General features: G+C 41.8%; 1 protein-coding gene across 17 annotated transcripts in view; it reads left to right on the forward strand.

Moving 5' to 3' along the window:
• clasp1a (cytoplasmic linker associated protein 1a) overlaps positions 1-13070 on the forward strand; it is a 94737-nt gene that overhangs the window by 4141 nt on the left and 77526 nt on the right. The gene's annotated exons all lie outside the window — the stretch shown is intronic.

Below are 13070 nucleotides of genomic sequence, written 5' to 3' on the forward strand. Positions count from 1 at the left end.
GTGTTTCAACAGGACTGAGCATCGACAGTTGTCCTTACACATCAATAGATGTTACTGGTGTGTGAGTCAAATAGAGCAACTGGGGGAAAAAAACAACTATGCTGCAGTATAAATTCATAGTTATGCGTTCATTCATTCGATCTCATTGTGCAGACATATAATGGGTCTTTTTTTCTAGTTTGTTTAAGGAAGAATTTCCAGTCTTTCTGGACAGCTTGCTGTTTGCAGCAATGCAAAAAAACGTTCTCAGGCAGGCAACGTTATTGTTCTGCTTCACCATAGAGCCTGGCTCACATTCTTGTTCTGTGATTGATTGTGCTTTATTTTGGAGTTAAATCTAGGGCACAATTTTATCTGACCCTGAATCATGATTACATGAGCAGTTCTCTCAGTGCCCGACCACAGGTTGCTTTCTCTGCCATAACTGTAGGAACACATTCTTTACTAAAGCCCTGATTTCATGTTGGGATATGCTGCTTTTACAGCATATTTATGTGGGCCTAAAAATGTCAAGAGATCTCTGCCTGAACAAAGCTGAGCCCGCCCCCCCGACCGCTCAGGGAAGACTTTTAGTTGTAGTCTTTGTCTCCAGGTGTTCTCGGTGCTGCTGTGATGTACTCACCTGGACGGTAGTTTTTTATGTGCTGCAAACGACCACGTTACAAACGTCGTGGTGCACTGCTCGCAAGCTTGAGAGTGAAATGTTCAGGACGCGGAGCGAGAGACGGCTTAATTGGATCTGGCCTGGTTACCGCTCAGATGAAGGGGTACTGAGGTACCAGAGCCGGCACATATGAGGCTTCACAAAGAGGAGCAGGCCAGACAAACCTCCCTACATTATACTGAGCTTTTGCTTCTTGTGTTTCTTCTGGGTGCTAAAAAGCATGTCAAGGCTTAGGTGAGTCAGGCTGTCAACCTGTCAAAAAGCAGGGGATGATATTTCCTCTTTTTTAAGGTCTAATAGAGCCGGTAGAAGAAACACACACACATCTCTGCTCTTTCAGTGGCACTACTCGTGGTCTTAGTCAGCCCCAACAGAGGCAATGTCCTCAGAACAGGCCCTAGCCGATCACTTGGCAACTAATGTGGAAACTATTCAGTTTGAGAGAGAGAGAGAGAAAGAGAGAGAGAGAGGGTGATGGATTCATTCGCCATAAATGGAGGTTTTTTTGGGGGGGGGGGGGGGGGCCTCTAATACCAAGCATCTGTTTAAAGAAAGAGTTTTACAGTTTACAGTCGTCTCACCTTAACTTCAGTGTCATATTTAGTAACGTTTGTGTTCAGAAAACAAGCATTACATTGTTGTTCTGTCATACAGGTTAAGTATAGAGGAAGAAGAACATGGTGTACTCATCCTTTCATATTCCTGACTGGAAGGGGTTCAATATAATGTCAAGCTGATAATACAGTTCAGTTTGGGGTCACGACATTAAATAGATGAGAAAGTATTTTATGTTTTCTGGAAGGAAATTGTTTCTACAGCAACACTGGTACTGCATTGTGTCTCAGCTGTGTTTTTCAGCCATAATAAAAGGTCCTATCAATGTTATTGAAATAGAAAAATGCTGCGTTTGTCCCCTTTTTACAGTCACGAACAGGAGTTCACGGAGAGGACGTTTTTCTTTCGACATTTTTTGGAAATTCACTTATTCCCTTTTTTTTTTTGGCCTCTAAAGCTCACAATTTAACATTTTATTTCTCATTTGTTTAATCTGTAGGCTACAAAAACCAAAGTGTAAGAATAACTGTTTGATGTTTTGTAGTCACTGTGTGGTTGCCGAGCGACCAGTGGAGAATCCAGGAAGCCATTGTGACAAGGCCAAGAAATAGTCCGACACTGAAACCCCACTGTAAAACCACAACTTGTTGTTTTTAAACTTAATCATTTTTAAGGAATTGAACTAGAGCTGCAATGATTCGTCAGTTGATCCGTTAGTTGATGGACAGAACATTATTTGGACAGTTTTAAGAAAAAAATGCCAAAATTCTCTGGTTCCCACTTCTTGAATGTGAATAGTTTCTGGTTTCTTTAGTCATCTTTGACAGGAAACTGAATATCTTTGGGTTGTGGACTGTTGGTCGGGACAAAACAAGACATTTTAGGTTGGATCTTGAGTTTAAGGAAACAAAAATCAACATTTTTCATAATGTCCTGACATTTTATAGACCAAACAACTCATTGATTAACTCATCGAGAACATAATCAACAGATTAAACGATAATGAAAGTAATTGTTAGTTGCAGCCGTAGATTAAATGAGCAAGATATAACTTGTCAATTAATGAGCTTTACAAGTGCTTGTAGGGGGATTTTGTTATAGCCTTGGATAGAGGTAGGCTAGCTGTTTCCAGTCTTTATGCTAAGCTACGCTAACTAGCTGCTGGCTATAGCTTCATATATTGTGCACAGATGACTCTCATCTAACTCTTGGAAAGAAAGCAAATAATATATATATATTATTTACTCAAATGCTGAACTTTTCCTTGAATGTTTTTGGATGTTTCAGGCTGTTTTTGATTTATGATGTTCAACTTCAAATGGTTACTTAAGCATTACGGTGTGTTTGTGTATGCTAACCGACTTAATCCCTCAAATAACTTTTGTTTAGTTAGTCTCAGGTGTGCTCTCAGTCATAAAACCTGTTACTGCTGAGCTGTTAATGACGTCGTCTAGGATACAAGATGACGCTAATATAGGATTTCATCCTTTGTGTGGCAAACTTGGTAACCTGCTGCCTGGCAAATAGTCTGCACAGCTTCTCTTGCATCTCAAAAACATAGAAACAGAAAAGCCTACCTTTTGGCCCTTGGTGACATATTGAAAACTGTCAATCAGTAGATTTTGTTCAGTCTTGGGAAATAGGAGTGTAAGTATCACCCAATCTAAACATACAAATGATAGTGATGAGACACTGATATCGAGCCCTCTTGTATCTGTATGTGGTGTGATCAGCAATGCCCCGGAAATGTCTTTCTAAAAGAAGCAGAAAGCATGAGCGACACACTGATTGCTGTCGCCAGGCTATTCTGACTGTTTCTAAATAGAGCGATTTAATGATTCATGCACATACAATTTCAAACGATAAGCGATCATGTGCGCGTTAGACGGGGACACCTCTTTACACAGTTGTCATTTTCCAGAGCAATCTCCTTCTGTGTGCTCCGTGCGTCGCACAGTGTGTCAAGTCAGCAGCCAGCCACCTCCCGGCTGTGGTTTCAGCTGCTAAATCAACAAGAAACAAGTCTGCATACGCCTGATGGATCGGCTCAATGCAGAGACGTGGTGGTGGTGGTGGTGTCGGAGGAGGCGAGATCGAGCGAGGAGCAGCAGCGTGTTTGTCACTATGATGGTTTTTTTATATAGTTTTTAGTCTGTAGATAAGGTTAAATTTAGTCTTGTAGTTGTCTGACTGTGTTTTCGGGTGTGTCTTCTCATGCTTCATGCACAACCCTACATGACATAAGAAGTGTTGACTTGTGTCTGCTGCAGAGACCGACCACGCCCACCTCAAGATTCAGACTGTTGCAGTGTCTCCCAATGTAATCACACTCAAAACCCTTTTGAATCACATGTCTTTTTTTATTCATTTCAGTCACATTTGATGCATTTAACTGACTCTTAAACCTGCAGTGCAGAACTTTTACATATAAACACCAAATGAGTGCACACAACGCTGGTTAAGCCAATCACCGCCAGATAAATCTCTCTGTGTTTCACAGTATACTGAAGTTTTTACTCTGGCGTTGGGTTTGACATTCCCGCGCTGGCCCCATGAATGCAGACTTCTAACCGGCTAACTTCCTGTTAGTTCTCAGCTAATTTGAACAGGGATGGCTCTTCTAGACTTTCCAAATGTTATCGCAACAAATGGATGAAATTCTGAGTCATTTCTCGGGGGTTGTGTGATTCTCAAAACAATTTCTCCACTGTTTTACAGCCTCAACAGTAATGACGGAGTAGGCTACGGTGGCGCCCATGACATAAGCGTGTGTAAACAGTGTTTTTGTAATTACTCTCACTGCCTGAAGGGGGCGACAAAAGTCCCACGCTCCACCTTTAAGTACAACACTAAAATAAGCTTAAATCGCCATGCCGACAGCACTGACTGACCGCAGGAGTCGGAGATGGTAGAATGATGATCATGCAATGAATTCTCAGAAAAATAAAGAGCATTTAATGAAAGAAGGAGCATCACTGTTTTCTCTATGGGTCATATTTTAGTCGACCATTATGGCAAACTCTAATGAAACCAATCTCACTCTCATCAATAAGCAAATAATTTGATGTTTTTATTCAAAGCGTTCTCCTGTGCGACAAGGGTATATATATTTTTTTGGCATTTGTGGCCTCGGCGGGCATTAACGCTGACAGATTTAACACCAACCTCAACTCCCGATGCTGCAGGACCACAAAACAACAGCAGACAAACAATAAACAAGAATTTGATTTGTATGCCACTCCCCCCCCCCCCCCCCCCCCCCCCCCACACACACACACACACACACCTCTCCCGCCTCAGTTAGGCTCTCGTCAGTCGCCATCCATCACGTCACCTCTCCTCAGCATCATCTGCGTCTCTGCCTCTCTCTGGCAGAGAGGCAGAGCCGAGTCTGGGAGCTGAGGTGGTTTACTGACTAAATCAATCAAGGCTGGCAGGGCTGGTTTCCGGAGTTGACAAGCTCTGAAACGATCGCTCAGACAACCTGGTGCCACCTGTAATGTTCAGCCATGTCTGGGCCAAGTGGCCTGGGCAGACCACAGACGAGGCATTTACAGGATCACTACTGATGCTGGAGAGCATTGCTTAAGATGATAATATGATGACTATATGATTGACAGAAAATCAAGGAATGATGCGGATATTGAAGTTAAGGAGTTAAAAAAAAATCCGAAAACAATATATTGGCAGATAGAGAGAGCGCATTGCTGCGTGTGATGACTTTGGGGCGGAGAGGAAATAATTCTGGCGCTGCTTCGTTCGACCAGATGTGGCCAGGGGAAGCTGGTTCATTTTGACCGTAAGTCACGAGGCAACTTGGACAAGAGACACGCCATTGGAAGGCTGATTATCCTGCGTTACAGACTGGAAATAAGGGAGAGAAACCTGATGTTGAGCCTGCTGCGCCTGTTGGTGCTGGTGGTGTCTCTGAGGTGCTTTCCTCTAATGGTTGTGAGCCTGATGTTTTGGCTGCGTATGCTCCTTTCATTAGAAATGGTCACTGGTGGGAAGCGATGCTACAGTCCTGATAAAAATCCTGAGGGATACAGGTACAAATGATTCTTACATAGTGGACTCTGTGTTGCCTTTATCAGCAGAGACTGACACTGGTGACCATATCCTCAGTCGGGGGATTGGTTTAACCGTTTTGTTTATTCTCTTACACAAAATGATCCTTAGCTGTGAGCTTGTGCAGGGTGAGGTGGTTGTGGACGTGCGGCCGGCGTTGCTCATCAAAGGGGTTCACTATATTTTGGGCAATGGCTTGGCTGGTAGCCGTGTTTGGGTTGACGCTCGGCCATCACCTGTGGTTACACTCTGTCCGGATGACGCCGTTTCTGACGAGAGCTCCAGTGAGTTAACCGGGAGATCTTTTCAGCCTGTGTGTGGTCACGTCTGACAGGAAATGTGGTGACGTCAGTTTGGAGATTCCATCTCTGTCTGTTTTGCTGCTGCCGGTGTCACACTGTGAGCTGTCGCAGGAGCAGCAGAGTGATTCCTCTCTAAAAGATATATTAGACCCTGTTTTGTCTTTGTGCAGAAGGGGTTGTTGTATAGGAAATGGGTCACTCTAGACAATGACTTTGTTGGAGACAACAATTAAATTAATTAGCATCTACTTTGATGATCAATTAATCGTTTGAAGTCATTTTTTAACAAATAAATGTCCAAATAATCTGAAAAGCTTCTCAAATATGAATAATTTCTGGTTTCTTTAGTCTTCAATGAAAGTAAACTGAATATATTTGGGTTGTGCACAAAACATCACATTTGAAAATGTCACTTTTGACTCTGGAAAATTATAACGGTCATTGTTCACTATTTTCTGACATTTTATAGACCAAACAATCAACTGTTTGAGAAAATAATCGACAGATTAATCAATAATGAAAATAGTTGCAGCCTTAACAACACTTTTGCTAAATTCCCTAAAACCTAGTTTGGCATTTATGTACTACAATTTCTTGTTACTTATCGACTGACATATACAGTGATACTGATGTATCTGCAATAAGCCTGGCTGATTTATCTAGTGGTCCAGCTCTAGTTAGAACCACAATATTTAAAAAGTTTCATATGCTGTTTGTCAGATTTTCCTGAAATTTAATGGAGTCATGTTTCTCATCGCACCGTTGTGCATTTAGGCTTTTTTATAACAGATGATAAGTACATTGCATCTAACCCATACACTTCAGACTACTGAAATACCAGTATGTTCCCAATGTTCCACATTTTTCCCAAGTTCAGCATTACTCATGGGGTATCAAGAGTTAACTAGTCCTGTTCTGATAAACAGTAGTTTTAAATTTGAGTGAGCCATGCATGTGCATAAACGATCGTATCATCTGCATAAAAACAGATATCATTAGTCTGTGTTGGAGTGATAATATCGTCTATGTAGACAATACTGTTGTGTATCTATCACACCTGAAAGCTGTGTCTGCAGCTTGAAACCATGTTTGATTCAATGACTATAATATCTACAGATTATATTTATTTTCAGTCTGCTTCCAACTCCAATTTGTGCTGGAGGAGCAGACCCATGTGCAGTGTCTGTCTTCCTCTCACATCCACAGATGCCTTTAGGAACTTAACATGACCACCCCTGCCTCTCATGCACTGTGCCGGGCTTCTCCTGGTGTTTCAGTCAGCTCCGCTATGAGTGTTGGTGAAATGTGTCTAAGCTTGTGTTTCTCAGACTCTAGGCAGGGGGACCGGAGCTGTCTATGGGGAGCCATTGAGTGCTCGGTGTCTGGGTTTATTTCCTGGTCTAGAAATGGCTTTGCTTCTGTTGCTTATTACAGTAATTGTTTTTGTTTAGGATGGTAATGCCATTACTTCACACGTCTCTTGCAGCGAAAATATGTTAGCTGGGATTTAGTCCAGTCCCCCTGCCACCCTCTAAAGGATACGTGGGTATAGCTAATGGATGATTGGATGGTTTCTGGAACCAAACAGTTTGAGAAACAAGATGAAAAAGCTGCCTTTAGTCAAGTAAAGCAAATCACAGCTGTCAGATTGTAGGGATGAGTTTCATGTGTGATCTTACAACTGAATCATGGCGGTACAGTGCATCAAGTCAAGGTGATTTGGAGGAAGCAACGGGCCGAAAAAATGAGAATGGACAGAAATATCCAATGCCTAGTTTGTATCAGGCTGTTTGTGGCTGCAGGGAGGATTCGACCAGCTGACATCATCAAAGACCGGACGGATGATTAGTTGTAAAGTAGTCAAACACACACAGACGGCTAAACGCTAGCGGATGCAGCTGAACAACATCACTTTGAAGTCGGTGTCGTAAAAGGATGCTTCTATTGCCCTGTAGGGAAATATAATGTCTCAACAGGATATTGGACAGTAAATAATGTGGCCTGTATGGCAGGAGGCCCACCCTCCCTCTGGCGACAGTTTGGAGTTCTTACATTTGTTAGCTTTCAAATCCAAGTTCAAGTTAAGTTTACACAGCAAAGGTTGGATGATGTAATTTAATTTTCAGGACATAACAATGCTAAATGTGGCTACCTGGAACAATCAGGCTATTGTCCCAGGTAAGTCATTATGGTAAATGGTTCATTTGGGGTCTCCTTGCTCTGTCTCTCTCGCTCTCTCGTCTTCTGTTTTGTCTTTCATTTTGCAAAAATAGCATAGATGTAAAAATCAGCCTGTTGCAAGAAGCACATTTATCTGTAACTTTGTAAAGTCTGTTTACTTTTTGAGGTTAGAAGAATCAGAAAATCGGTGGTTCGATCCCTGACTCTTCCTGTCTGCATGTCATAGTGTGCTTGAACAAGATACTGAACCCAGATGGTTTTACCAGCACCTTGCATGGCAGTTTGACACCATCGGTGTGTGAGTATGAGTGTGTGAATGTGAGTGTGAAGGGGTGAATGATCAGCAGAAACACTGTAAAGCACTTTGGATAAAAGTACTCTATAAATGCAGCCATTTATGTCAGTCGTCTTCGTCATGAAACTGACCCTTTGATAACCCACCACAAACTGCATAAATTCATTTTAAATAAAGAGAGACCTGATATGAAAGGAACCCAAACCCAATAATCAACCTTATTGTTCCCTCTTGTCTGTATATTCTTTCATTGACAGTCCACTCTCAAAAGCAGGCATGTTTCAGCCCATACATATATAAAAGACAGAATATTCTTTGTCTAACTTTCTGCCTGTATTGTTTTATGTTTTTGTTCTCGCTGCTGGAGAACAGTTTCTAAACTGTGTCAGGCCCACAGCTGGTCCTGGTTCTGCATCGCTCTGCTGTTTTTTCCTGCTAAAAATAAAATAAAAATGAAATCAAATCAAATCCAGTCCTAATAGACTCAATCATTTTTAGACTTGATCCAAAAATGCTGTTGACCTGAACAGAACAGTATCACTGACAACAACATGACGCACCAACAATTAATGAGCAGCTATGGTGGAAAAAAAAAAAAAAAATAGCAATACATGTCATGTTTTTCACAGCTCAAACTCTCCATCTGGTCTCAAGAAACACATTTTTATCCTGCGATGATTACGACACATCACACGTTTAGAGCAGTCTGTGAGTTAGACGTATTGATACAGAACCAATAGAATCGGGTTCAGGACTCAACTTGCATCCCGGGTCTCTGTTACAAGGTATTGAGTGGATAATAAAGACCTTTAGTAGACCTTTAGACTAGAAGTTTTTACACTTTGAATAAGACTGAATTCCTTTGTGCTAATTGCTGCAATGCTTCTTATTTTATTGAGCTTTAAACTTCAGTGAAGTTATTTTAGCTTTTATTTTGCGAGGTGGCGGTTAGCTTCTGTCTCCTCACAACAAGGAGTTTGTGGATTTGAATCGACTGACAGGCGGGATGTATGGACGGAAATAAACCGAGTGGGTGTTAAGTTTGTCTGTCTCCCCGTCTGTGTGTCTCCCTCACGGTCTTCACCTGATCGATAACGTTTCTCTTTCATCTACTGCGTCAGGACGTCGTGGAGGTGTGGGAATGAAGCGTATGTGTACGTCTGCAGTCAGTTTGAATGACAGCAGCAAAACCATAGAGGAGCCTCTGTAACCTCTGTCCAGAGCTTGTGCTAATGCTGTGGATTAATCAACCTTGGACAGCCCTAGTGTTCAACAAACACACATACAGTTGTGCGTACAAGAACACACTTTTCCTGCTGCGTAGTTGATTCTCTCGACTCTGTAATATGATGCAGAGTAAACTGGATTTTTATTTCTCTTAGTGGAAAACCGATGGTCTTGGCAAAGTGGCAGGAAATCTTTAGAAGTGACATATTTCACAAATTATATGTGTTTACAGTGTCAGCCCACGTGCTCGTACAGCAGGTAAACTGGTTATTTCAGCTCGACGGGGGGCGGAGGGAGGGGGGGGGGGGGGGGGGGGGGGGGGGGGGGGGGGACTTTGGATCCTCGGCCGGTCCCACCACGTTAAATGTTAATCCTGAACCATTTTAACTTTGTGGCCTTGAGAGCGCAGCGAGATTTGTGCAGAGCTCAGAGGAAAAGCTGCACAGAGCTCTGCTATACTGAAGAAGGAAAGCATTCACAAGAGCTTGTGTGCTCGGCTTCTGCAATGACACAAAATATAAAAAGACGTGTGTGTGAGTGTGTGTGAGAGAGAGAGAGAGAGAGAGAGAGAGAGAAATATGGGAGGTAGGGGTGATAGTGGGAGGATTAATGGCTAAAGTCTGCAGTCAGGAGGTTTCTGTGTGTGTTTGCAGGAGCCATGCATGTGTTATGAGTGTTGCTGTGCAGTTGGTGATATTTAGAGTTACTGATAGAATAATATTTCTTGTAAACTAGATCATCTGAGATCTTTTGTTGTTAGATTTGAGTTCTGATTACTGGTTTCGTTTTCAGTCTGTGTCTAAATGAGTAACCTGTCGTTAAACCTGTTGTATAACTAATCTGTTATTCAATCATAGAACAATGTGTAAAGCATTCAGGTTGTTGTCGTTTATCTAAATACCAAATATGTAATATATCTGGGAAAGCTCGAGCTTTAGTTTTTAGTCTTATGCCACTTTTGAAAAGTAGCTCTGAAATATTAATTAGGTTTGACTTTTATCACTTGAAATAGTCAAAAATGAACCTCACAGAGCTTTAAGGCTTTGGGTTTGATAAGTAGATACAATACAAAGGCTATTAAACTCATATTGATATTTTGTGGTCTTAAACGTTGCATCACAGCAAAGTGATTTTATTTGACTACTCTTTTAATTTTGGTCATCATATACTGAATATTTAAAGATATCTTGTGAAATGATCTATTATAGTGTTTGATCATAAATATTATATTATTTAATTCAGGCCTGCATGTGTGGCGTGTCGGGGAGCTCGCGGGTTAAGTCTGGGATTATCGGCTGGAATTAGTCCTTTTTGCTGCAGACACAGTGTCGCAATAATTGGGTTAAGCTGCAAAATTCAATGTAGGTCTAAACAACGTCGTTGCTCCATTAACGGTCCCGATGATGTAAATTATGTTAACGTCAAGAGAAACATCCTTCAATCAACCTGATTTCCAAATAAATCGAATCTTATTTTGAAAAATATATGAACAATATCAATATTTTAATCAAACCATTTCAACCACACGTTTGTGAGCGGCTAAAGATTAAAATAACAACTTCAAAGATGTCTGTAACCTTTTGGTGGTTGAGTCTGATTAATGTTGACAACCTGAAGAGCAACATGATGTATGAAATGTTAATTAAATGTATCTGACACCTTCAATTAACAGCTGTAGCCGACTGTACTTCACAAGATACTTCCTGCAAATACTGAAGGCTCTGATTCAGTCATCAATTAAAGTTGATATGATATGAATCAAAGTTGAACTGGGAGAGCCGTCTTGAATGGACATGATGTGATCAGCTGATCAGTAGAGAAGTAGGTCAATAAGGGCTCCGTTGGTCCCTGATGATCTCTTGTGGTTTTGTTACAGATTGATTCGTCTTTTTATTCTCCGAATACAAACACCAGCTGCGGAGAACAAGCGAACGTTTATTTAAGCAGTTAGTGAATTAATGTTAATTAGCTACAGCTGATCTGATCCGCTGCAACAGTTTGTTAAAAACGAGAAGCTTTGATAAGTTTTCTTTTGATCTTTGCCAATAAAAACACAAGTGAAGAGAGGGACCCCACGCAGACGCCGGAGTTCACTTGATCTTGTCAATTCCTCATTGAAAAATAAGAGAGGGAGAAAAGAGATTAGATTTATATCTAATCTCTTGTGATAATAGTGAGCTGTGCAGGGCTGCAGGAGCAGAGGTGCAGAGGTATAGCTGCGAGTGTGTTTGAGTGTGTACATCCAACAACAGTGGAGCCAGCTTGGCAACAGGGCTGCGCCATGATGTAAGTGACGCAGCAATGGATAGAGAGGGAGGAGCAGAGAGGAGGAGGAGGAGGAGGAGGAGGAGGAGGAGGAGGAGAAGTGCAGACTGAGTGTAGTGATGGACCTGCTGCTGAAGCTTGGGCAGCCAGTTAAAGCAGCCAGCACTCCTGGATGTTTACCAACTGTGTTTTTTTTTTTTTGCTGATTGCAATCCTGCTTGACTCTCTCTCCTCTTCTTTCTTTCTGTCTCTGCTCCCTTTTTTCTTTTTTTTATATGTTTTTATTACTTGTCTATGATGCTTCACCCTCCACACTTCCTCTTCTCTACCTGCTCCACCTCCTTTGTCATCTCTTTCATTTAATTCAATCTCTTCTTCTATCCTGTTATATTTCAATATTGCTCTGTGTAATTGCCTGCCACCATCATGGTCACCAGCAGCAGCAGCAGCAGCTGTAAATCCCCCAGTTCCTGATGATCCCTCCTCCCATCACTGCCAGTAAAAGTCTATCCAGTGGTGGGACCCTGAGTGGATCCGACCCCAGAGTCATAATCTGCTCTCTTATTTAATCTGCTCAACACAGAGTTAAGCTAGCAGTTTCATTTTGTCAGATCTCTGCATGCCATTCGACACATGTGAGCATTTTACAATTATGTATTTAAAAAAAAAAAGGTAAACAGGCGTGCTCTCCCTGTCAGTCGTCCCTAAACGCTCTCTCTGTGAATTGAATCGGCAGTTAAAGAGCGTAACTGTCACACAACGGATGGAGAGAGGAGATAGAGCGCTGAGGGCGATCAGGGCGGGTTAGTGTGTCTCTGCCAGTCGACACTCTCGTTACACCACGCTGAGAGACCAACACGGGGCCGATAACTCTCATTACTACGCTGGTGCCACAACAGGCAGCGCAGTCTCATGTCCTGAGGTGACTGATGAATGTGTTTGTAGAAGAGTCTGATAGATGCCCTCCGAGGTACCAGACAGACAGCGTTCACAGGGGAGAGGAGTGTGTTTACATTCAAATCTTAATATTTAAGCCTTTCTTTTACTGTCAATCAGCAATTTAATCTCATGATAGGAAGGTCTTTCCCGAGCAGGAATCACTTCCTTGATCTACTGGAAAGAACATCTGCAATAAAACATATTTAAAGGACGTAACAGTGGGAAGATTACAGATGTTTGTGGTAGATTAATCAGATAAAAAAGCAATGAAACCGAGTCATTAGAGGAATGAATTGAATGTCTGAGTTTGGATTATTTGGCAGCAGTGAATAGGTGAAAATTTGAGTCGATGTCTTATTGGATGGCGGGTTTCTGTAGGTTGTTCCTTTGCAGGTCAAGTAGAAAAACTAATTGAAACAGAAGCAAACTCGCTCATGTCGTCCTGCTTTAGCTCTGCTGTTACATACGTCGAGGTTGAACAAAGAAGAAGAGGAACTGAGAATAAAAAAAATGTATAAAAATCATACAGTTTGTTTTTACAGGCCTTTCTGAGCTAAAAAAGCAAGGAACTGTG

This window comes from Thunnus albacares, chromosome 11 (genome assembly GCF_914725855.1).
Source record: "Thunnus albacares chromosome 11, fThuAlb1.1, whole genome shotgun sequence".
NCBI classification, from domain to species: Eukaryota; Metazoa; Chordata; class Actinopteri; order Scombriformes; family Scombridae; genus Thunnus; species Thunnus albacares.